This window comes from Cetorhinus maximus, chromosome 23, assembly GCF_964194155.1.
Source record: "Cetorhinus maximus chromosome 23, sCetMax3.hap1.1, whole genome shotgun sequence".
Classification (NCBI taxonomy): domain Eukaryota; kingdom Metazoa; phylum Chordata; class Chondrichthyes; order Lamniformes; family Cetorhinidae; genus Cetorhinus; species Cetorhinus maximus.
In genome coordinates this window covers 56091589-56117518 of record NC_135901.1, presented here as the reverse complement: position 1 = coordinate 56117518, position 25930 = coordinate 56091589, and the positions used below count along the sequence as shown (strand labels likewise).

General features: G+C 45.6%; 1 long non-coding RNA gene and 1 other non-coding gene across 2 annotated transcripts; one reads left to right on the top strand and one right to left on the bottom strand.

The window, feature by feature from the left end:
- The first annotated feature begins 12960 nt into the window (after positions 1-12960).
- Positions 12961-24578, top strand: LOC144698353 (uncharacterized). Its single transcript, XR_013580507.1, has 3 exons — positions 12961-13033; positions 23353-23458; positions 24478-24578. It is a non-coding gene; the product is annotated as an uncharacterized LOC144698353 (long non-coding RNA).
- Positions 20855-20928, bottom strand: trnat-ugu (transfer RNA threonine (anticodon UGU)). The gene has a single exon. It is a non-coding gene; the product is annotated as a tRNA-Thr (tRNA).
- Positions 24579-25930: the final 1352 nt, after the last annotated feature.

Sequence of the window (25930 nt, the reverse complement as noted above, 5' to 3'; positions counted from 1 at the left end):
AGATCTGATAAGGTTATTAGACAGTGATTACTTACAGTCCATTACTTGGATTGAACTTGTCTCCATTCCTGTGCCGAGGGGATTTCTGTATCCAGCGGGAGGGGTAACATTTGGGAACTCTCGATTCTCCACCAATTCCCATTCCCCTTCTTTCTGGTGGATAATGGAGGTGTCACTGTGAGTAATGTGCAAGTCAGTAAGATTTGTCAGCAAGGATTAATCAGCACTTTCTAATTGGAGATGTTAATCAGTGGAACCTCTCAGACACCGAATTGTAGAGTTCGTACCAAGGATCAATTTAGGATTGAAGTAAAAGTTCAGAATCTTGTTGTAAAGTAATTTCTGATGAGAATTCCTGAATTATGGTGAAAGATCAGAGACAGCGGTTCTTAAAGGGACACTGCAGCTCCGAGAACACAATCAGCTATAGATCCAGAATATTAAACTCCAGACCAGTAACAGGGATTAGTAACATCAGCAGAAACAAACCCCAACTGTCAGAATGAACATGGTTCAATCCTGGATGTGATTAACAGCAGCAACGACAGCAGAATCCAACCCCTGCAGTCACTTGTGAACTCGCTTGTGTTTCAGCAGCTGAGATGACTGAGTGAATCCCTTCCCACACTCGGAGCAGGTGAATGGCCTCTCTCCTGTGTGAACTCGCTGGTGAGTCACCAGGTTGGAAAACTGAGTGAATCCCTTCCCACACCTGGAGCAGGTGAACGGCTTCTCTCCCGTGTGAAGTCGCTGGTGTCTCAACAAGTTGCAAAAATACCCAAATCTCTTTCCACAGAAGTTACAACTGAACGGCCTCTGCTCAGTGTGAGTTTGCTGGTGCTGCTGCAGGTCAGAGGACCCAGTGAATCCCTTCCCACACACCGTGCAGGTGAACTGCCTCTCTCCAGAGTGAACCCGCTGGTGTGTCCGCAGTGCAGATGACTGAGTGAATTTCTTCCCACACTCAGGGCAACTGAATGGCCTCTCCCCAGTGTGAATTCGCTGGTGTGCATTGAGGTTGGATGAAGACCTGAATCTCTTTCCACAGGAAGTACAGCTGAACGGCCTCTCCTCAGTGTGAACTCGCTGGTGCTTCAGCAGGTCAGAGGACCCAGTGAATCCTTTCCCACATACAGGGCAGGTGAACGGTCTCTTTCCTGTGTGAACTGGCTGGTGTCTCAGTAGGCTGGTTAACTGTGTGAATTGCTTCCCACACTCGGAACAGGTGAATGGTCTCTCTCCAGTGTGTAACCGCTGGTGTGTTAGAAGTTGGGATGATTGAGTGAATCCCTTCCCACACTCGGGGCAGGAGAACGGCCTCTCCCCAGTGTGACTGCGTCGGTGGGTTTCCAGATGGGAAGGACAATTGAATCCCTTCCCACAGTCCCCACATTTCCACGGTTTCTCCATGGTGTCAGTGTCTCTGTGTCTCTCCAAGTTGGGCGATCAATTGAAGACTCGTCCACACACAGAGAACACGGGTACAGTTTCTCCCCGCTGTGAATGGTGTGATTTTTTTTCAGGCTGTGTAACTGTTTAAAGCTCTTCCACAGTCAGTTCACTGGAACATTCTCACTTGGGTGTGTGTGTCTCAGTGCTTTTCCAGTCACACTGATGTTTGAAATCTTTTCCCACAGACAGAATAGACAAATATTTCTCCTTCCACAGTCAAAGACGATGATTTTCAGGTCCTGAATCGAGTGACTTTATCAGATCTTGATGTGATGTTTGGTTTGAGTTTCCCGTCTGCAAATTCTCCCCTTCTAATTCTCTGTAAAAGGAGTTTACAAAAGTCATCACTGTCAGTGCAGGATAGAAATTCAGAACAGACAATTCTAGTTTCCATGGAACATTTCTTCCTTTCTTGTTTCCCCAAAACTACAAATCCCCGTCCCACACACTCTCCCTGCTCCCTGAGCTGAAATCCAAACAGAGATTTGGACAATTCTTTCTGTATCTTTTTAACAAATTCCTGCAACTGGTGATAACAATATGTCTGATCATTCACTTCAGTCATTACTCGTGACAAAACATTAATCTGAAACTCCCTGACCGACCATACAGAATAGCAGATGTTAACCTTGTGTCCAAAACTTACTGTGTGGAGATTTAATGAGTGATTGTGAAGGTAGTTTCTCCAAACCTCCCAGGATTTCCTTCCTTCCTTCTCTCCCTCGCTAACTGAGTTAAACCTGGGATCAGTCTCATGGCCCATTCCGGTTCCTGCTTCTCTTCCTGATGACTAATTAACTCCAATTAAACACTGAGAAGACTGACAACACTTTTAATTGGAAAAAATTCTGAGGGACAGGATTAATCTCCACTTGGAGAGGCAGCGATTATTCAGGGATAGTCAGCATGACTTTGTCAGGGGGAGATCATGTCCAATAAATATGATTGAATTTTTCGAGGGTGTCTAGTTGTGTCGATGAGGATAGTGTAGTTGATGTAGTCTATATGGACTTCAGTTAGGTTTTTGACAAGGTCCCACATGGGAAAATGGTCAAGAAGGTAAGAACCCATGGGATCTAGGGCAATTTGGCAAATTGGATCCAAAATTGGCTCAGTGTCAGGAGGCAGAGGGTGATGGTCGAAGATGGCTTTTGCGATTTGAAGCCCGTGATTTGTGGTATGCTGCAGGGATCGGTGCTGGGACCCTTGCTGTTTGTAGTGCACATTAATGATTTAGACATGAACATAGGAGTTCGCAAATGACACGCAAATTGGTTGTGTCGTCAATAGTGAAGAGGAAAGCCTTAGATTACAGGATGATATAGATGGGCTGATAAGATGGCCAGAGAGGTGGCAAATGGAATTTAATCCTGAGAAGTGTGAGGTGATGCATTTTGGAACAGCAAGGGAATACACAATGAATGGTAGGACCCTAGGAAGTACGGAGAATCAGAGGGACCTTGGTGTACATGCCCATCGATCCCTAATTAGCAGCACAGGTAGATAAGGTGGTTAAGAAGGCAGATGGGATACTTGCCTTTATTAGCCAAGGCTTAGAATATAAGAGCAGGGAGGCTATGTTGGAGCTGTATAAAACGCTAGTTAGACCACAGCTGGAGTAGTGTGTGCAGTTCTGGTTGCCACACTATAGGAAGGATGTGATTGCACTGGAGAGGGTGCAGAGCAGATTCACCAGGATGTTGCCTGGGCTGGAGTGTTTCAGCTACGAAGAGAGACTGGATAGGCTAGGGTTGTTTTCCTTAGAGCAGAGAAGGCTGAGAGGGGACCTGATTGAGGTAAACAAAGTTATGAGGGGGGCATAGATAGGAAGAAAGTTTTCCCCTTAGCGGAGGTGTCAATAACCGGGGGCATAGATTTAAGGTAAGGGGCAGGAGGTTTAGAAGAGATTTGAGGAGGGATTATTTCACCCAGAGGGTGGCTGGAATCTGGAACTCACTGCCTGAGGGGGTGATAGAGGCAGGAAGCCTCACAACATTTAAGAAGTATTTAGATGAGCACTTGAAACGTCACAGCTTACAGGGTTACAGGCCAAGTGCTGGAAAATGGGATTAGAATAGATAGGTGCTTGGTGGCAGGCATGGACATGATGGGCCAAAGGGCTAGTTTCTGTGCTGTATAACTCTATGACCATCTATGACTTTTCCGGTCCCTGCTCCAATCTCCATTTTCCTACATACCAACTCCATCCCTCTCCCTGGGAACAGTCTTGGATTAAGCCAGTCTCTTCACAACTTCGGTGTTACATTTCATCTCAAGGTAAGCTTCTGACCTCAAATCTGTGCCACCACTAAGATCACCTGTTCCAACCTCTGTAACATCACCCGACCTTACCCTGTCTGAGAGCATCTGCTGCTGAAACCCTCATCCCTGCTGTTGCTACCACCAGACTCAAACGGCTATTCCAACACACTTTTTTTCATTCATTCCGGGGATGTGGGGTTCGCTGGCTGGGCCAGCATTTATTGCCCATCCTGTGTTGCCCTTGACAAGGTGGTGGTGAGCTGCCTGTTTGAACTGCTGCAGTCCATGTGGTGTTTGGATGGCTTCAGGTTTACGGAGGGGAGAATGTGGGAGCTGCATTGCGCGGATCTCCCACATTCTTCCCTCTGTAAACCTGAAGCCATCCATACGTTTGCTGTCTGTGTTTTCACTCGCAGTGAGTCCCATTCCCCTAACTCCCCTCTGCTTCCTGACCTGCCTTGGCTCCCGGTCAATAAACAACTTGTTTTTAAAATTCTCATCCTTGTTTTCAAATCCCAAATGAGGGTAGTGCAGTTGATGTAGTCTACATGGTCTACATCTCTCCCTATCTCTGCAATATCCTCCAGCCCCACAACCCTCTAGGATGTCTGCACTGCTCGAATTTTCTATTTTAATCACTCCACCATTAGTGACCATGCCTTCAGTACCCTCATCCCCAAACTCTCAAAATCTCTCCCTCTGTCTGCTACACCTTCCTCCTTTAAGACACTTGAATATTGCTAAAAAAGAGACATTCTGTCACAGCTTTTTATCTTGTACTCATCAGGACAGACGCAAGAACATCAAATTTCAAAGATTATCAGTCAGGCTCATAATGTGACTCATTTATACTTGCTAGAAGCTATATATACTCACACAGAGTGAACTGTCCCCTCCAGCCAGAAGGAACATGACCAGGGCCAGTGGATAATGCGTCTGCCTATGGATCCGAAGATTGTAGACTTGACTACTACCTGTCTTGAGGATACTTTAAGGGGAGGGGGAGGCATAGTGGTATTTTCACTAGACGAGTATTCCAGAGACCCAGGGTAATGCTCTGGAAACCCAGGTTCGAATCGCACCATGGCAGATGGTGGTGATGACCATGAAACCATTGCCAATTGTTGTCAAAACCCATCTGGTTCACTAATGTCCATTCAGGAAAGAAATCTGCCGACATTATGTGTCTGGTCTACATGTGACTCCAGACTCACAGCAATGTGGTTGGCTCTTAAATGCCCTCTGAACAAGGGTAATTTGGGATGGGCACATCCCATGAACAAGAAAAAGACATCGCACCTTGTGTTGAATTAAACAAAATCATGGGGGACAATAACTCCAAGGTGCATTCTCTATGGCAATGACCAATCAGAGCTGATCGGCCAACCAATCCCTTTTCTCATACATTATAAATTGTTGTTCCCTTTGAAATTTGATATTCTTGCATCTGTCCTGATGAGCGCAAGTCGAAAAGCTTCTACAGCTTGTCTCTTTTTTCAGTAATAATCAAATTCTGTTGAAACAAGCGACCATTTAACACTGCTTCAAACTCTTTGCCCAAGCTTCTGGTCACCTGCCCTAATATCTCCTTATATGTCTGGGTGTCACACTTTGTTTGATAATTTCCCTGTGAAGCTCACTGGGATGATGTATGATGTTAATAGAAGTTGTTGTTGTTTCTGACTGTTACCCTTATCTCCTGTTTTACAACAACCCATTGATTTCACACCAAACTCTATCTCTGATTTATTGTCCTTCCTGCAGGTCATTCATCCGGGTTAGCAGCCTCTTTGAAGATGGCGGCTATGCATGCGCTCTGTTGGACATTGCCCTTCACAATGATGGCGGCCGCACATGCTCACAGATACTTATTGCCCCCTAGAAAGATGGCGGCCGTTAGCTAGGGTCTATTTCCGGAAAATAGGCCTCAGCCTTCGTCCATCTAAACGCGGAAACGATGGCTCCTTATTGAGGGTTTGGGTCCGACACCATGAGTTTATGAAGCCTCCCAACCCACCCGTTGGCCCTCTCCATGTTCACAGTTTTACTTTCGGCTCTGAATTTGCACTCGGTCTTTCTAAAACTCGCATTTTAACTCCGCTCGCTCGACCTCACTTACCGTCTGTTCCAACGGACTGCGCATGCTCCATCTCGGAATGACTGACGGCAGCTCCGGACCAATAGGAAGAGGAGGGCGGGCCTGGAGTGCCAAGCGGGTGCCGCTGGTCCTCCAACCAATCGGAATGAATGAGGGGGCGGAGCCGGCTGGGAGTGGAGCATGCGTGGTGCCCGGGGGGGGAACCGGTCTGAAGGCGGTCGGGTTGAAAGTCCAGCGGGTGAGAAAGAGCCGAGTGCAGGAGAGGAATGGAGCCGGAGGGTGGACTGGGAGGATTCACAAACACCCGGTGTAGGACTCCAAACCCGGATTACAAACTCCCGGAGCCCAGTTTACACCGAGTGTTTGGAAACTCCTTTTACAGGGGGTTAGAAGGGGAGGATTTACACACAGCAAACTCCAACCCAGAGAAATGTTTGTCTCACTTCAATTTCTATCCATAATTGACAGAGATGGATTTTTAAATAATCTTTTTACAGGATTTTCAATGGGAAGGATTTGCAGACGGAAAATTCAAACCAAACGTCACTTTAACATCTGACAGAGTCACTGGATTCATCAGAACTTGACCGTGGAAGGAAAAAGGTTTGTCTGTTCTGTTTGTCAGAAACGGTTTCAGGTATCGATGTGACTGGAAAAGCACCGAGATATTCAAAATCCAGGTTAGACCGCACCTGAACCACTGTAATAAAAATAAAAACTGCTGATAATACTCAGCAGGTCAGGCAGTATCTGTGGAGAGAAACAGAGTTAGCATTTCTGTTCAACATGACCTTTGATCAGAACAGGAATACTGTGTTCAGTTCTGGGCAGTACACCTTAGGAAGTATAGACTCTATTGGATTTAGTGGATAGTGCAGATTTACCTGAATGATACCTGCACTTCAAAATTTAAATTATGAGGAGACAGTAAACAAATAAGTCCGAGTAATTAGAGTACAGAAAGAAGCCATTCAGCTCATTGAGTCCAGCAAGCTCTCTAGAGCAATCCAGCCTGGCCCATTCCCCGCCTGTATCCCCAAGGCCCTGCAAGTTTATTTCCCTCCTCATCCAAGTTCTATTTTAAATCACCACTCATGTCTGCTTCCATTTGCCTCCTTGGCATTGAGTTCTGGGTTATTACGACTAGCTGTGTAAAAATTCCTGATAGAATCAGGTTCCAGCACCTTTCCAGGTAGGGTGTTCCAGATCCTAACATCTCTCTGTTGGTGCAGAAACTGCTGAACTCGATGTTGAGTCCAGAAGGTTGTAAAGTGCCGAACTGAAAATGAGCTGCTGTCCCTCGACCTCCCATTGAGCTTCATTGGAACAGTGCAAGAGGCCAAGGACAGAGAGTTCAGAGTGTGAGTGGGGCGGAGAATTAAAATGACAAGTGACCGGAAGCTCAGGGTCAAGCTCACAGACTGAACTCACTGGTTTCTCAGCAGTTGTTTGATCAGTTAAATCCCTTTTCACACACGGAGCAGGTGAATGGCCTCTCCCCAGTGTGAACTTGCTGGTGTGTGTCCTGGAGATGATGGTTTTCCCATGCACCAGCTGCCCTTGTATTCTGGGTGCTGTGGGCTGTGAGTTGGGTTGATTCTGTCAACATTCTGGTTGTGTTGCAGATTTACATCGTCCATTTCCCATGCCCCATCTTTCCCTCCTCCCACATAGACCAGAATCTAGTGTAGGCCCAGATCGGGTGGCAGGTTCCCTTCCCTGAAGGACATTAGTGAACCATTTGGGTTTTTATAACAATCTGGCAGTTTTCATGTCACTTTTTCCTAGTGCCGGCCCCACAAATTCCCAGATTCATTCAGCTCAATTTCACAACCTGTCTTTATGTTTTTGTGGTTCTCTCCCACTCCCTTTGGTCTCCTCTCCTCAAATCCTCTCCCTTCAATATCCTGCAAATGGAGTTTACAGAATTATGCACTGTCAGTACAGGATAGAAATTCGGAACAAAGAATTCTCGTTGCTGTGGAATATTTTTTTCCTCTATTTTTCCCCCAAAGCTGCGAATCTCCACCCGACACACTCTCCATCTTCACTCTGCTGAAATCCAAACCCATCGCACGACCTCCACCATTTTTTTCCTCCACTCCCAGTTTTCTCCCTCCCTCTGCTCTGGCTGGGTTCAGTCCTCCAGCTCCTGTGACTCTTATTCAGGTCCTCAGACTGACCCCAGCTGCTGTCCAGTGGCACACAGGAGGGGACTCCCTGTTGGATCTTATTCAGGCCCGGAAGCCACTCGCCCAGTTGCTGACCCTGTGGCGGGTGGTCAGGGAGTGGCCTCCCCGCATTGTCTGAATCTCTGTGAGATTGACAAAGTGGGCTGGAGAAAGACTCAGTTTGAGCAGTACACTGCTGGGGAATGGAGAGCTGGGGATGACCAAGAAAGCAACAAAGTTTAAAAACAACAGCGCCCAACATGGGGCTCAAAAAGATTAAGGGACACATGTTCTACCAACTAAGCAGGTCAGGTATTTAGAATTTAGAAATGCAATACCCATATCTCTTACTACAGTGAGATAACTCTCTGATTGCATTGGGAGGGAAAGGAATTGACCACCAGAAGACCAAGGACCCAGTGCTTTCCACCCAATCGTCAGTAACATCATTCACAGCTTCTGTGACTTAGCTGCAGCTCCTTCCAAGCATTTTGATCCATTTTCCTCAGGATTTGTTCCTGGATTTAATATTTACCTGCTTTGTGAGCTCATTTTGATAACAGATACGCTTCAATATTCAACACAATTTGAATTGCAAACCTGACGGAGAAACAATGGAAAACAAGTCACTCGGTAACACAAACCCCATGGTGCTCATTTTCAGATTCATAACAGTCAGATTTTCAATAAAATGGGAGAATTTTACAGTGAAAGGATTTAGAAAGTTGGTGTTTCTTCATTTGTGACTCTCTCACTTGGGTATTCTGTAAATGCTGCTCGGAGGTTTAGTGACCGGGATATAATCTACCTGTGTTTTCCTGAGCTTGTGCTCAGTGTATTGGGAGGTTTGGCCCGGGTGGGAGGTCTTGTGTCCCAGGGATGGGCAGTAACCCGCTGATTGAAGCTGCAGTCGCCGCTTTCTGCTGGCAGCGGGTGATTGGAGAGTGCGGGGCCGGAATATTGCTGCTTTTCTGCTTTTCCCTGTTTCACTCACTGTGGAGCTGAGGAAGAGAGAATAATTGATGGGCTTGTTTAAATCTAATAATTTCATGGATTTCTAATGGGTTAGATGAAGGGGCATAGTAGTTCCAAATCTATTCACATTATATTTGACAGAAAAGTTAATTTTTAAAAAGTGTTCAAGTGGGAACTCATTGGATAACTGCAGAGCGGACAACATTTTGGCGATATTTTCTTGCATCTCAAATAACCATTGACAGCAGAACTGTGTGACATTGAAAGCTGATTGGGGAGGGGGGGGGGGGGGGTGGGGGGACAGTGAAAAGTGCATCCCTACATGGTTTCGAACCATCAACCTTTTAGTCAACAGGCAAATGTGCTGACCAATTGTTCCACATAAAGTGAGACAAGTTCCAACTGTAAGGTATCCCAACCAGGGTGTGAGTAAGTCAAGTCTTCAAACTGACACTACCCAAATGTCAATAGTTCTGTTAGACCATCTCCCTTCGAGCCTTTCGGTGTTTTGTCTGTTACCAAGTATTCTGATTGTCCCGAAGCCGATATTAGGTTTGAATTCCTGATGTGCAGTAACAAGAGTCCTTTCAAAACCTCAGATCAGTTAATTTCACTGAGAACATCAGAGTCAATGTTCCAGCGTCTTAAAGAAGGGAAAGGTACCTTGACTGTCTCTGGTCAGTCGGACAGTTCACCCTTCATTCGCACTGGATTCCATTCCTCGAAGGGATTTTCTTTTTCATCTTGAGTTCCCTGACCACATCTGGCAGCATCTTTGGATTGAGAGGCATAATTAACAGTTCAGATGCAGTGCAGTTCTCATGAAAGGTTACAGACCTGAAATGAAAACTTCCTCTCTCCACAGAAGCTACCAGATCTGCTGAGAATTCCAGCATTTTCAGTTTTTCTTTCAGATATCCAGCATCTGCAGCATTTTGCTTTTCTTTAACTGTTTAGTGCTACGAATGTGGAACCCATTACCAGAAGGCGTTGAGATCCATGCCTGAGCTGAAACTGTACAGGTAAACTCACACTGTAAACAGATCATTCACGAGCTGGAAATGGAAAGGGATTCACTCTATCATCCCATTTACAGACACAGCAACACAGTCTTACCTGTGCAAGCCCATTCAGATACTGAACGTGAGCAAAGAGGTTTATTTAGTTTTCCCACCTGTTAACAAGAGAGAAAAACATACTTGACCTCATCCTCACAAACCTGCCGGCCACAGATGCATCTGTCCACGTCAGTATCGGTAGGAGTGGCCACCGCACAGTCATTCTGGAGATGATGTCCCACCCTCACATTGAAGATACCCTCCATCGTGTTGTGTGGCACTACCACTGTACTTAATGGGATAGATTTCGAACAGATGTAGCAAATCAAGGCTGGACCTCCATAAGGCGCTGTGGGCCATCAGCAGCAGCAGAATTGTACTCGAACACAATCTGTAACCTCATGGTCCAGCATATCCCCCACTCGGCCATTACCATCAAGCCAGGAGACCAACCCTGGTTCAATAAAAAGTGCCGGAGGAGATGCCAGGAGCAGAACCAGGCACACCTAAAAATGAGGTGTCAACCTGGTGAAGCTATAACACAGGATTACTTGTGCTCCAAACAGCATAAGTAGCAGGTGATAAACAGCAAAGCAATCCCACAACCAACGGATCAGATCTAAGCTCTGCAGTCCTGCCAAATCCAGTCGTAAATTGTGCTGGACAATTAAACAACTCACTGGAGGAGGAGGATCCACAAATATCCCCATCCTCAATGATGGAGGAGCCCAGCACATCAGTGCAAAAGATAAGGCTGAAGGATCTGCTACAATCTTCAGCCAGAAGTGCTGAGTGGATGATCTATCTCGGCCTCCTCCGGAGGTCCCCAGCATCACAGATGCCAGTCTTCATCCAATTTGATTCACTCCACGTGATAGCAAGAAATGGCTGAAGGCGATGGATACTGCAAAGGCTATGGGGCCTGACAATATTCCTGCAATAGTACTGAAGACTTGTGCTCCAGAAATTGCCGCACCCCTAGCCAAGTTGTTTCAGTACAGCTACAACACTGGCATCTACCCGGCTATGTGGAAAATTTCCCAGGTATGTCCTGTACACAAAAAGCAGGACAAATCCAACCTGGATAATTACTGCCCCATCTGTCTACTCTTCATCATCAGTAAAGTAATGGAAGGGGTCATCAGCAGCTCGATCAAGCGGCACTTGCTTAGCAATACCCTGCTCACTGACGCCCAGTTTGGATTCCGACAGGGCCACTCAGCTCTTGACTTCATTACAGCCTTGGATCAAACATGGACAAAAGAGCTGCATCCCCGAGATGAGGTGAGAGTGACTGTCCTTGACATCAAGGCCGCATTTGAGAGTCTGGCATCAAGGAGCCCTAGCAAAACTGGAGTCAGTGGGAATCAGGGGAAAACACTCTGCTGGTTAGAGTCATAACTAGAAACGAAGGAAGGTGGTTGTGGTTGTTGGAGGTCAATCATCTCAGTTGCAGGACATCACCAAGGGAGTTCCTCGGGATAGTGTCCTCAATTGCTTCATCAATGACCTTCCTTCCAGCATAAGGTCAGAAGTGGGGATGTTAACTGATGATGCACGATGTTCAGCACCATTCACGACTCCTCAGACACTGCAGCAGTCCATGGCCAAATGCAGCAAGACTTGGACAATATCCTGGCTTGGGCTAACAAGTGGCAAGTAACACTCACGCTACACAAGTGTCAGGCAATGGCCAATTGCAACAAGAGAGAATCCATCCAACGGCCCTTGATGTTCAATGGCATTGCCATCACTGATCTCCATTAGCAACATCCTGGGGATTACCTTTCACCAGAAACTGAACTGGACTAGCCATAAAAATACTGTGGCTACAAGAGCAGGTCAGGGGCTAGGAATTGTGCGACGAGAAACGTATCTCCTCACTCCCCAAAGCCTGTCCCCCATCTTCAAGGAACAAGCCAGGAGTGTGATGGAATAATCATCACTTGCCCGGATGAGTGCAGCTCCCACAACACTCAAGAAGCTTGACACCATCCGGGACAAAGCAGCCCTCTTGATTGGCACCACATCCACAAACATTCACTCCCTCCACCACCGATGCGCAGTAGCAGCAGTGTGTACCATCTACAAGATGCACTGCAGGAATTCACCAAGGCGCCTTCAACAGCACCTTCCAACCCCATTACCACTAACATCTAGAAGGACAAGGGTAGCAGATAGATGAGAACACCACCACCTGGAAGTTCTCCTCCAAGTCACTCACCATCCTAACTTGGAAATTTATTACTGTTCCTTCACTGTCGCTGGGCTAAAATCCTGGAACTCCCTTCCTAACAGCACTGTGGGTATACCTACACCACATGGATTGCAGCGGTTCAAGAAGGCAGTTCACCATCACTTTCTCAAGGGCAACTAGGGACGGGCAATAAATGCTGGCCCAGCCAGTGAAGCCCACATCCCATGAATGAATACTAAAAACTCCAACTTTAAAAGTTCAAAGGATTTGGCCTACAACCAGAGCGCTGCTACTGGCAAGACCCGGTTTAAATGTACCATGTATGGGAGGAAAAGAATCACAACCTCACCCCGTCTGCTGAGACTCCATTGAGTTCAGTTCGAATTGTAGGGGTTTGTTCTGCTGTTCATTACATCCTGGAGAAAATTATGTTGAATGCCAGAGCACTTCAGTCGCTGGATGAATTGATTCAATTGAACAATTTTATATCATGACTCGACGGTATCCATCGTGTTCTGATTATAGGACATAGTTGATTCCACACTTTCACCTTTCAATGGCGGAGCGCCCACCCAGCATTCGCTGCGGGACAGAATGTGCCCTATCCACACAACAGCTCCCCGCATATGCGCATTGCGGTCTGTTTCATGAGCATGCGCAGTTCTGGTCTGTGATTGAGGCTGCTCAGAGCGGGTATGAGAGAATGTCGAGTGGAGCAAACTAACAGAGTTAGTGGGTGCGTGAGGAGGAATGGAGCCAGCGGAGTGGGCAGAGAGGCTTCATAAAGACACAGTGCAGGCCATGGACCCGAAATAACAAGGTACCGGTCTTGTGTTTACAGAGAACGGGCCGAATAATCCGGATTTGTCCCTTCGCCAGGCCCGGGGTAACGGCCGCCATCTTTGTAGGGGGCAATGTGCAGCAAGGCGCATGCGCGGTCACCCTGGTCCAGGTAGCAGGAGGAGAGAATGTTGTGAATTTCTATCCTGGACTCACAGGGATGGATTTTGGAAACTCCTTTTACAGGGGGTTAGAAATTGAGAAGTTACACACAGGAAACTCAAACCAAGAGAAATGTTTGTCCCTTCCCAATTTCTACCCTGGACTGACAGTGATGGATTTTTAAAACTCCCTTTACAGGATACCAGAAGATTTAGTTTTGCAGATTGGAAACTCAAGCCAAGCATCACATTAGTCTGTGAGAATCACTCGATTCATCAGGACCTGAATATTATCGGTCTCTTAAGTTAAAACATTGACACCACTCAGTGTGTAAAAATTCTTCCTCACGTCCTCCCTGTATATCTTGCCCAAAATTTTTAAACTGTGTCCCATAATCCTTCTACAATCAGTTAATGCAAACAGATTTTCTTTAACTATCTCACATAAACCTCAGCTCCCTCACATCCTCAATAATGTGTGGTGATCACTGGTTTGTACAGACCCAGATGTTCTGTGTCTGTGACATCATCACACATCGACAATTATACTGTGACATCATCACACATCAACAATTACACGGTGACATCACCCTGCTCCCTGGGTATTTCCTCAACTGGGAGATTTTTCTCTGACTCCAGTGCTTCTGATATCTTTCCAGCTGCAGGCTCCAGCAGGAGAGTTTAAATTTGAAAACAGTGGAATTGTTCTTGGGGTGACTAGTTTTCACCATTCAGCTACAACTTTGAGCTTTTAGTTCTATGCTCTGTATCTGTGAGAGGTTTCCTGGCTCTGGGGCTGGTGTGACTCCTTCACTGTGGATCTGAATCCATGTCCATCCATTGCTCTGTTTCACCTCTGCCCTCCCTGATCACCTCTCTACCATTGATTAACTTCCCCTGTCTCTAATAATGGGTGTATTTTAGCTCTGTTTTTGATTTTTCTGTTACTTCTGCCCACTGTGTCTCAATGAGGTTTCCACTGCTGTCCATCCCCCGACCATGTGCTGCTGTCTTATCTGCTTTATCTTCCCACAGTCCCTTCCATAGTCAGGAATTGTTTTTCCTGCGCTATAGTCCATTTCTCTTCCTGAGCTTATATTGACCATCAAATTCTGCAGCATTTTTATTCCCCGTAATTCATTCTGCACACCCTGAATCATTAACTTTGTTTCATTCTCCACAGATGCCACCATATATTGCCAATCGCCAGTTGCCTATGGAGAAGATGATGTTGACCTTCTTGAACCGCTGCAGTCCGTGTGGTGAAGGTGTTCCCACAGTGCTGTTAGGTAAGGAGTTACAGGTTATTCACCCAGTAATGATGAAGGAACAGTGATATATGTTCCAAATCAACAACAACACTTTTTATTTATATCGCACATTTAATGTTATACAGTTTTCTGCGGTATTTCGCGGAAATGTTGCAAAACAAGGTTTGACACTGAGCCACATGAGGAGATGTTTGGGCTGGTGACCAAAGAGTTTGGTCAAAGAGGTCGGTTTGAAGGAGCATCTTAAAGGATGCAAATGAGGTAGAGAGGCGGAGAGGTTTAGGGAGAGAATTCCAGAGCCTTGGAAACTGACAGAATGGTAATCAATGATGGAGTGATTAAAATCAGGAATTCTCACGAAGTCGGAATTCGAGGAGCGCAGATATCTCGGGGGGTTGTGAGGCTGGAGGAGGTTACAGAGATAGGAATGATCACAACCATAGAGGAAAACAAGGATGAGAATGTGAAAATTTAGGTGCTGCTTAAATGGGTGCCTTCAAATCATTTCTATAGTTTGTGAATGGCTGTGGGCCAAACACTGAGCCTTGCCGTACCCCACAAGTAATAGCCTGTCATCCTGAGAATGACCCGTTTATTCTGACTCTGTTCCCTGTCTGTTCATCAATTCTCAATCTATAATAATACATTTCCCCAATCCCATGTGCTCGAATTCTGTTTACTGACATCCTGTGCTTTGTTTACTACCCTTCTCCCTCTGTCTCTCCCGCTCTTCTCTCTCTTTTTCTCTTTCTCTGTCATTTGGAATTCTCCAGCCCAGCGGGTTGTGGATGCTCCATCATTGAATATATTTCCGGCTGAGATGGGGAGATTTTTGGTCTCTCAGGGAGTCAAGGGATATGGAGAGTGGGGGGGAAAGTGGAGATGAAGCCCAAGATCAGCCACGATCGTATTGAATGGTGGAGCAGGCTCGACGGGGTGTCAGGACTTCTCTTGTTCCTATTTCTTATGTTCTGAAAGAGGCCAGAGTCTTGTGTAGGCCCAGACTGGGTGGCAGCTTCCCTTCCCTGAAGGACATTAGTGAACCAGTTGGGTTTTTATGACAATCCAGCAGTTTTCACGGTCACTTTTCCCTCGTGCCGGCCCCACAAATTCCCAGATTCATTCAGCTCAATTTCACAACCTGTTTTTCTGGGTTCTCTCTCACTCCTTTTTTTCTGTTTTAAATCAATTTCACAGGGTATTAGAGGGGGAGGATTTGCAGTCGGGAAACTGAAATCAAACGTCACATCAGGATCTGACAGAGTTGCCCAATTTTTTGTCAGCTGAATATCATTGGATTTTGAACATCGAAGGAAAAAGCACCGTTCACAGTGGGCAGAAACCGCACATCTGTACAGTGTGTAGACGAGGCTTCAGCCGATCATCTGGCCTGTCGAGACACAAGCACAGTCACACTGGGGAGAGTCCATGGAAATGTGAGGAGTGTGGGAAGGGATTCAGATTCCCGTCTGAGCTGGAAACTCATCGGCGCAGTCACACTGGGGAGAGGCCGTTCATCTGCTCTGAGTGTGGGAAGGGATTCACTCAGTCATCCAAACTCCTGAAACACCAGCGAGTTCACACTGGGGAGAGACCTTTTAAATGCCCAGACTGTGGGCAGTGCTATAAAAGTTCCTGGGATCTGATGTCCCATCAGCGTGTTCACACTGACGAGAGACCATTCAAGTGCTCTAAGTGTGGGACAGGGTTCAGGTGGTCATCTCAACTCACTGCACACCAGCGCACTCACACTGGGGAGAGGCCGTTCACCTGCCCTCAGTGTGGGGTAAGATTCACTGATTCCTCCACCCTGCTGACACACCAGCAAGTTCATGAGTAACGACAGTGATTGGATTTTGCAGTTTTTTACATCCAGGACTGAACTGTGTCCATTGGGATCTGATTCTGCTGATGTTAATAATCTCCGGCCCAGTTATAGGCCTCAATATTCTGGCTAAAAGTCAAATAAATCAGCTTTGATCAGCTTCAGCCCATCATCTGGCCTGTCGAGACACAAGTGCAGTCACTCTGGGGAGAAACTGTTGAAATATAGGGAGTGTGGGAAAGGATTCAATTACCCATCCCAGCTGGAAATTCATTGACACAGTCACAGTGGGCTGAGGCCATTCACCTGCTCTGAGTGTGGGAAGGGATGCCCTCAGTCATCTGACCTGCTGAGACACCAGCGAGTTCACAACTGACTACAGTGATTGAATTTTGCCGTTAGTCACATCCAGGACTGAACCATGTTCATTGGGGTCTGTTTCTGCTGATGTTAATAAACCCCAGTCCAGTTGTAGGGGTTAATGTGCTGGATGAAAGTTAAATAAATCAGTTTTGTGTTGAACATACAGTGTGTTGAGTTTCTTTCATATCTCTTAGGCAAGATAGTTCCTTTTGAAGGACTCTCCCTCTCCCCGTCTCCTCCTCCAAGTGTGAGGAGCTTATGGAGCTTCTTTGTCACTAAGATTGAGACAATCCGATCAGCTGCCTCTGCTGCTTCCCTCCCTTCCACTAGCCCACCGGGACAAACTGTCTCTGAAGTTCCCCCTTTGTCCGAGCCCAGAACTCACATCTTTCTCCAGTTTCTCTCCCATCTCCCCTCCTGCCCTCTCAGTGCTCATCTTGTCCATCAGACCCACCTCCTGCTCCCTTGACCCTATTCTCACTAAACGACTGGTCACCCAACTTCTCCATGTTAGCTGATATTGTTAATGGTTCGCTCTCTTCTGGCACTGTCCCTTTCACTGTTAAATTAACCATCCTAATAAATTTTGACCTCACTATCTTTGCAAACTGCCGCCCCATCTCCAATCTCCCTTTCCTCTCCAAAGTCCTTGTACTTGGTGTCCCACAAGGCTCTATCCTTGGCCCCTCCCATTTCTCAACTACATGCCACTTGGTGACATCATCCAAAAGCACCATGTTGGTTTTCACATGTACCCTGACAATGCCCAGTTAAATGTATCAGTGTTTTATTACATTATTAATCAATGTCTTATTAGATTATTAATCAGGATCTAATTATATTAATAATCAGTGCCTGATTACGTTAATAGTCAACGTCTTATTACATTATTAATCAGTGTCCTATTACGTAAAGAATCAGCATCCTATTCACAGAATCACACAGTGCAGAAGAGGCCCTTTGGCCCATCGATTCTGCACTGACACGTGAGAAACACCTGACCTCCCTACCTAATCCCATTTACCAGCAGATGGCCCATAGCCTTAAATGTTGTGACGTGCCAATTGCTCATCCAGGTACTTTTTAAAGGATGTGAGGCAACCCTCCACCACCACCCAGGCAGTGCATTCCAGACCATCACTAACCTCTGGTTAAAAAAGTTTTTCCTCACATACCCCCTAAACTTCCTGCCCCTCAACTTGAACTTATGCCCCCTTGTGACTGACCTTTCAACTAAGGTCCTTATCCACCCTGTCCATGCCTCTCATAAAGTTGCACACTTCGATCAGGTCGCCCTTCAGTCTTCTCTGCTCCAACAAAAACAACCCAAGTCTATTCAACCTCTCTTCGTAACTTAAATGTTTCATCCCAGGCAACATCCTGGTGAATCTCCTCTGCACCCCCTCCAATGCAATCACTTCCTTCCTATAATGTGGTGACCAGAACTGCACACAGTTCTCCAGCTGTGGCCTCACTTAGGTTCTATACAACTCCAACATGACCTCCGTACTTTTTGTAATCTATGCCTCGATTGCTAAAGGCAAGTGTCCCATATGCCTATTTCACCACCCCACTAACATGCCTCTCCGCCTTCAGAGATCTATGGACACACACGCCAAGGTCCCTTTGTTCCTCAGAATTTCCTAGTGTCTTGCCGTTCATTGAATACTTCCTTGTCAAATTACTCCTTCCAAAGTGTATCACCTCACACTTTTCAGGGTTAAATTCCATCTGCCACTTATCTGCCCATTTGACCATCCCAAGATGGTAGCCCAAGACACTCAACCTCACTGTTAACCCCCCGGCCAATCTTTGTGTCATCCGGAAACTTACTAATCCTACCCCCCATATAGTCATCTATGTTGTTCATATAAATGACAAATAATAGAGGACCGAGCACAGATCCCTCTGGTACGCCATTGGAAACTGGCTTCCAGTCATTAAAGCATCCTTCTGTCATCACCCTCTGCCTCCTACAACTCAGTCAATTTTGAATCCACCTTATCAAATTACCCTATATCCCATGTACCTTTGCGTTCTTTATAAGTCTCCCTTATATGGGAACTTGTCAAAGGCTTTGCTGAAATCCATATAAACTACATCAACTGCACTAACCTCATCTACACACCTGGTCACCTCCTCAAAAAATTCAATCCAATTTGTTAGGCATGACCTCTCACAGACAAAGCCATGCTGACTATCCCTGATCAAACCTTGCCTCTCCAAGTGGAGATAGATACTCTCCTTCAGAACTTTCTCCAATAGTTTCCCTAGCACTGACATGAGACTCGCTGGTCTGTAGTTCCCTGTTTGCCTCTCCTCAGAGACAAACCCTAGCCCACTGCCACTCTCGGTGTATCTGTCTGTGTGCATTCCTCTGTGTGTGTCAATGTGGTTTAGTTCACTGAGCAGTGAACACATTTTTACCATCGCAAACTTTATTCACTTGCATTATATATCTTCATGGTAAATGGTACAGAGAATGACAACAGGTTTAAAGGTTAAAAGAGGAGATTGATGCTTTCTGTGTTTATTTAAGTGGAGGCTGCTTATTGATTCAGTTACATACGTTACACAGCGGAGGAAGATTGAAATTTTCACTGAGCAACATTTGAACAGACAGTGGATTCACTCGGTGTGATGGTGTGTTCCAGTTCGGTATATGCAATCAGAGAATCAATTTCTATTTGTTGCTTTGAACACAATATTTCCAATAGATTGGATGTTATGCACATGCTTCCTCCATTTTCTCGCTTTAATTGAAAAGAATATTCATAAATCTATTTGTGCGGAAACTTACTGAATAACAGCAGGGCTCACAAAGTTGGGACAAGATTTCCTTGTCGCCAAAAGACATAACACAGAACTATGTCGGTAATATAAGTAGAAGAAGGAAGAGAGGGAATCTACTTGACCCGAAGTGGCCTTAAACCGTTAAACCTTCAGTTGCAAGTTAATTTCGTTCAAAAAGTATGCTATAGAAACACCCTAATTCAGATTTGGTGCTTTCATCACCTGGGTTCCATTCTCTGTCTGGATGTTGTGCAAAATGTTGTAGCCAGCAACCAATTTATGGTTTGAAAAACAATCATATTAAACTCGAAACCTTAATTCCATTTCTCCCTTCACATTTGCTGTCAGACCTGCTGAGAACTTCCATCATTTTCTGTTTTGATTATAACATGAATTACTGTCTTTATCAAAGGAATAGGAGCAGGAGTAGACCATATGGCCCATCGAACCTGTTGCACCATTCAGTTCAATCATGGCTGATCTTGGGCTTCAACTCCATTATCCTGCCCATTAACCACATCCTTTAGTCCCCCGAGAGACCAAAAAACCTGTCTATCCCAGCCTTAAATGTATTCAATGATGGATGATCCACAACCATCTGGGTAGAGAATTCCAAGATTCACAACCCTTTGGGTGAAGTAATTTTTCCTCATCTCAGCTCTAAATTATCGGCCCTTTACCCTGAGACAGTGCCCCAGTGTTTTAGACTCCCTGACCAGTGGAAACAAACTCTGTTTCCACCCGATCAAGCCCTCTCAGAATTTTACAGGTTTCAATGAGATTGCCTTTCATTCTTCTAAACTCCAGAGAATAAAAGCCCAATTTATTCAGCCTTTCATCGTAGGACAACCAGCTCATTCCAGAGACCAATTTAGTGAAATTTCCCTGCACCGTCTCCAATGCAAGTCTATTCTTTTATAAACGTAGAGATGAAAACAGCACACGGGATTCTAGATGCCGTCTCACCAAAAACCCTTCAGCAAGACTTCTTTATTCCTGCTCTCCAATCCCCCTGTAATAAAGGCCAACATGCCATTGGCCTTCCTAATTGCTTGCTGATCCTGCATGCTAACTTTCCACATTGCTTGTACAAGCACACCCAAGTTTCTTTGAACATCAGCACTTACAAATTTCTCACATTTTAAAAGCATTCTGTTGTTCTCATTTTTATAACCAAGTGAACTTAATCACAGCTGCCTACATTATATTCCATCTGCCATCTTGTTGCCCACTGACATGACTTTCCAATATCCTTATACAGTGTTGAAACAACAGATTCTGTTGAAGAGACATATGGACTCGAAATGTTAACTGTGTTCCTCTCCACAGATGCTGTCAGGCCTGCTGAGTTTTTCCAGGCATTTTTATTTTGGATTTCCAGCTTTTATCTTTTTACAGTGCTCTGCTCAAAGGTTACCTCGCTACCAAATTTTCTGAATATTAATCACAGGCCCCAGTGAGAATTGAACTCACGACCCCTGGTTTACAAGGCCAGTGCTCTAAACCACTGAGCTATGGAGCCACTTACACTCTCCCCCTCACAGTAAGTCTCCTAGTGGAACGAGGAACAGGACAACGTTCTGCATGGATAATATTTGATAGACCTGGAAATACCTGAAAGGGAGAACAGGAAGTTAAAGATGCGACATGAAAGTGGCAGAATTTGACGTGTTCAGTTGCTTTCAGTGATGAATGTCTGCCGCGGTGATGTGAGAGATTTTACTGCCGACTGTTTACACTGACACAAATATCACTCCTGACCAATCAATCACAACTGCTCTTCGAAAGCAGCGCGCCAGGCCGAATGGCCTCTTTCTTTGCTGTAACTGTCTATAATTTTATGTCTCCCAGCATAATTTCCCAGTCATTCTGACATTTTATTACACGCTTGGGGGAATGTACTTTCTTACATTCTTGCTTTTGAAGTCAAGACACTGAGCAATTTCAAAATTTTGCTTAAATTCCTGAGCAGGATTTGGAACCAGACCAGTTGAACGACACTGTATTGGTGCCAATCCTTCACTGCAGCTACCCCTTAAAAACACCTCTGGTGAAAGTGTCTGAAAAATGGCAAATGTGGCCCAGATAAAGCACGTTGCAAGAGTTATAGACAGCTTTCCTCGTGATTTAGAGGTGAGGATTTGGCCTTTTCACTGCCGTGGCCCAGACTCGATTCCCAGCCAGGCAATACAACATCTTCGGATGCAGTGCCGTTCTGATGGAAGCCATGTTTCTCTCTCCACAGATGCTACCAGATCTGCTGAGAATTCCAGTGTTTTCCGTTTTTATTTCAGATAGCCAGCATCTGCAGTATTTTGCTTTTCTTTACCTGATTAGTGAAACATATGAGGTTCAGAGGGTACTTGGCAGGGCGGATGTGGAGTTGATGTTACCCCTTGTGGAAGAATCTAGAACTAGAGATAGCTGTTTAAAAATAAAGGGTCACACATTTAAAACGGAGATGAGGCGAATTTCTTTTTCCTCCGAGGGTCATGAGTCTTTGGAACTCTCTTCCTGAAAAGGCTGTGGAAGCAGAGTCTTTGAATATTTTTAAGGCAGAGGTGGATATATTCTTGGCAAGCAAGGGGGTGATAGGTTATCGGGGATAGGTGGGGTACAGGTTTCAGGTTACTATCAGATCAGCCATGATCTTATTGAATTATGGAGCAGGCTTGAGGGGCCTAATGGCCTACTCCTGCTCCTTGTTCTTTTGTAGTGCTAAGAATGTGGATCCCATCAGCAGTAGATTTCGAGATCCATGTCTGAGCTGAAAACGTAGAGGTAAACTAACACTGTAAACAGATTGTTCACCAGCTGGAATAGGAAAGGGATTCACACCATCATCCCATTTACTGACACAGCAACACAGTCTCACTGTTGTAAGACCATTCAGATGCTTCAGGTGTGCAAAGGGCTTTATTCAGTTGCCCACATGTCAACATTCCAACTTTAAAAGTTCAAAGGATTTGATCCATAATCAGAGCATTGCTACTGGCAAAACACTGTTTAAATGTTCCATGTGTAGGGGGAAAAAGGTCACTAGCTCGTCCCATCTCCTGAGACTGCATTGAGTTCAGAACTAACTGTCGGGGTTTGTTCCGCTGTTCATAACATCCAGGAGAGAATTGTGGTGGAGCCTGGAGCAATGTGGCCGTTGCATCAATTTATTTAACAATTTTATGTCTTGCCCCTATGGCACCGATCGTATTGTGATTGCAGGATATTGACATTCTACAATTCAATTTCAATGGCGGAGGCGCCACCCAGCATTCACTGCGGGACAGAATGTGCCCTATCCTCACAATAGAAGCTTCCTGCGCATGCGCGATGCGGTCCTTTTTTTTATCAGCATGCGCAGTGCGGGTCTGTGACTGAAGCTGCTCAGAGCGGGTGAGAGAATGTCGAGCGGAGCAAACTAACAGAGTTAGTAGGTGTGTGAGGAGGAATGGAGCCAGCGGTGTGGGCAAGGAGGCTTTATAAAGACACAGTGTAGGCCACAGATCCGAAATAACAAGGCAGCGGTTTTTTTTTTGCAGAGAACAGGTCGAAAAATCTGGATTTGTCCCTTCGTCAGGGCCGGAGTAACGGCCGCCATCTTTATAGGGGGCAATGTGCAGCAGGGCGCATGCGCGGTCACCCTGGTTCAGGTAGCAGGAGGAGAGAATATTGTGTATTTCTATCCTCGACTGACAGGTTTGGATTTTGAAAACTCCTTTTACAGGGGGTTAGAAGGGGAGGATTTACACACAGCAAACTCAAACTAAGAGAAACATTTGTTCTTTCTGAATTTCTGTGCTGGACTGACAGGGATGGATTTTGGAAACTCCTTTTACCAGGGGTTAGGAGAGGATTTACACACAGCAAATTCAAAGCAGGAGGAATGTTTGTGTGTTCTCAATTTCTACCCTGGACTGACAGTGATGGATTTTATAACTTCTTTTTACAGGATAATGGAAGGATGTTGTCAGACAGGAAACTCAATTGAACCATCATATCAAAGTCTGACAGAATCACTCGATTCATCAGGACCTTGATATTATCGCACTCTGAGTGTAAGCTTTGAGTTCCAGGTCATTACCACTCAACGTGTGAAATGTCTTCCTCTTCCTCACATCTCCCCTGTAGATTTTGCCCCAAATCTTAAATCTGTGTCTGTAATCCTTTTACGATCAGCGAATGGGAACAGCTTTTCTTTAACTGCCTGATGTAAACCACTCATGATCTTGTACCCCTCTATCAAATCTCCCCTCAATCTACTTTGCTCCAAGGAGAACAACCCCAATTTCACCAACCTAACATTACAACTAAAATCCCTCATCCCTCGAACCACTCTGATAAATCTCCTCTGCCCCCTCTCAAGGACAGTCACATCCTTCATAATGTGTGGTGATCACTGGTTTGCACAGACCCAGATGTTCTGTGTTCGTGTCTGTGACATCATCACACATCGACAATTACACTGTGACATCATCACACATTGACAATTACACGGTGACATCACCCCGCTTCCCGGGTATTTCCTCAACTGGGAGATTTTTCTCTGACTCCAGTGCTTCTGATATCTTTCCAGCTGCAGGATCCAGCAGGAGAGTTTGAAGTTGGAACATGTGAAATAGTTTCAGACGTTAATATTTTTGAGTATTCATCTACAATTGAGACCTTTAGTGCTGTGTTGTGTTTTCTGTGAGAGTTCAAAGGTTCTGGGGCTGGTGTTGCTCCTCCACTGTGGATCTGAATCCATGTCCACCTATTGCCCTCTTTTATCTCTGCCCTTCCTGATCACCTCTCTGCCATTGTCTAACCTCCCCTGCCTCTAATACTGGGTGTGTTTTAACTATGTTTCATACTCTACTGTAACTTCTGCCGACTCTGTCAAAATGAGGTTTCCACTGCTGCCCATCCCCTGACCATGTGCTGCTGGCTTCCCCGCTTTACCTTCCCACAGTATGTTTCATAGTCAGGAATTGTTTTTCCTGTGTTATAGTCAATTTCTCTCCCGCTCTGAGCTCATATTGACTATCACATACTGTCCACCCTGAAACTTTAATTAATTAATTCTATTGTGTGACAGAACGCTCCAAGGTGTTTCACGGGAGTGTTAGAAAACAACATTTGACAGTGAGCCACGTGAAGAGATATCAGGGCAGATGAACAAAGGTTTACTAAAAGAGGAAGGTTTTAAGGATTATCTTAAAGGAGGAAAGAGAGGTTTAGGGGGTAAATTCCAGAGCTTGTGGCCTTGGCAGCCGAAGGGGGAGACACCAAAGGTGGAGCAGTTAAAATCAGGAATGCTGATGAGGTCGGAATTAGACAAGTGTAGATATCTTGGAGGGTTGTGAGGCTGGAGGAGATTACAGAGATAGGGAAGGTAAGACCTTGCATGAATTTAAACTAATGATGAGAAATTTAAAATTGAGGTTCTCCTTAACCCAGAGCCTTTGTAAGTCAGTGAGTACAGGGGTGATGGGTGAACAAGACCTGGTGAGAGTAAGCAGAGTTCTGGATTACAGGGGTGCTGAATGTGGGAAGCTGGCCGGGAGTTGAGTGTAGAGGAAACAAAGGAATGGATGATAGGCTTAGCAATTACATAAAGGGATATGGGGATAGTGTGGGGAAAAAGACATTGATCGGATTGAACGGTGGAGCAGGTTTGACGGGCTGAATGGCCTACTCCTATTCCTATCAACAGTCTGGTTCAGTCTCATTCAGTCAGGGAGAGGGATGGAGTCGGTGTCTAGGGAGTGGAGTTTTTAGCTGGGACTGAAGACAATGGCTTCAGTCTTTCCAGTAATTAAATGGAGGAACTTTCTGCTCATCAAATACTGGATGTCAGACAAGTCAGGACGGTGTGTGAATTGCAGGGGAACTTGGAGGTGATGGTGTGTCACATACACCTACCCTGAACCTTCTAGGGGGTGGAGGTTGAGGTTTCTGGAAATTTTGTCAAAGTTCTTGTTGTGTTGTAGATATCCCTTCACCCCCTGCCCCTCCCACCTCTCTCCACCCTTGTAGGCCAGAGTCTTGTGTAGGCCCAGACCGGGTAGCAGCTTCCCTTCCCTGAAGGACATTAATGAACCAGTTGGGTTTTTATGACAATCCAGCAGTTTTCATGGTCACTTTTTCCTCATACCGGCCCCACAAATTCCCAGATTCATTCAGCTCAGTTTCACAACCTGCCTTTGTGTTTTTGTGGGTTCTCTCTCACTCCCTTTTTTCTGTTTTAAATCAATTTCACAGAAGGGGAGGATTTATAGTCAGGAAACTGAAACCAAACATCACTTCAGAATTTGATGGAGTTGCCCATTCTATCGTAACCTGTATATCATTGGATTTTGAACATGGAAGGAAAAAGCACCGTTCACAGTGGGGAGAAACCGTACACGTGTTCTGTGTGTGGACGAGGCTTCAGCCGATCGTCTGACCTGTCAAAACATAAACGCAGTCACACTGGGAAGAAACCGTGGAAATGTGGGGACTGTGGGAAGGGATTCAATTACCCTTCCCTGCTGGAAATTCATCGGCGC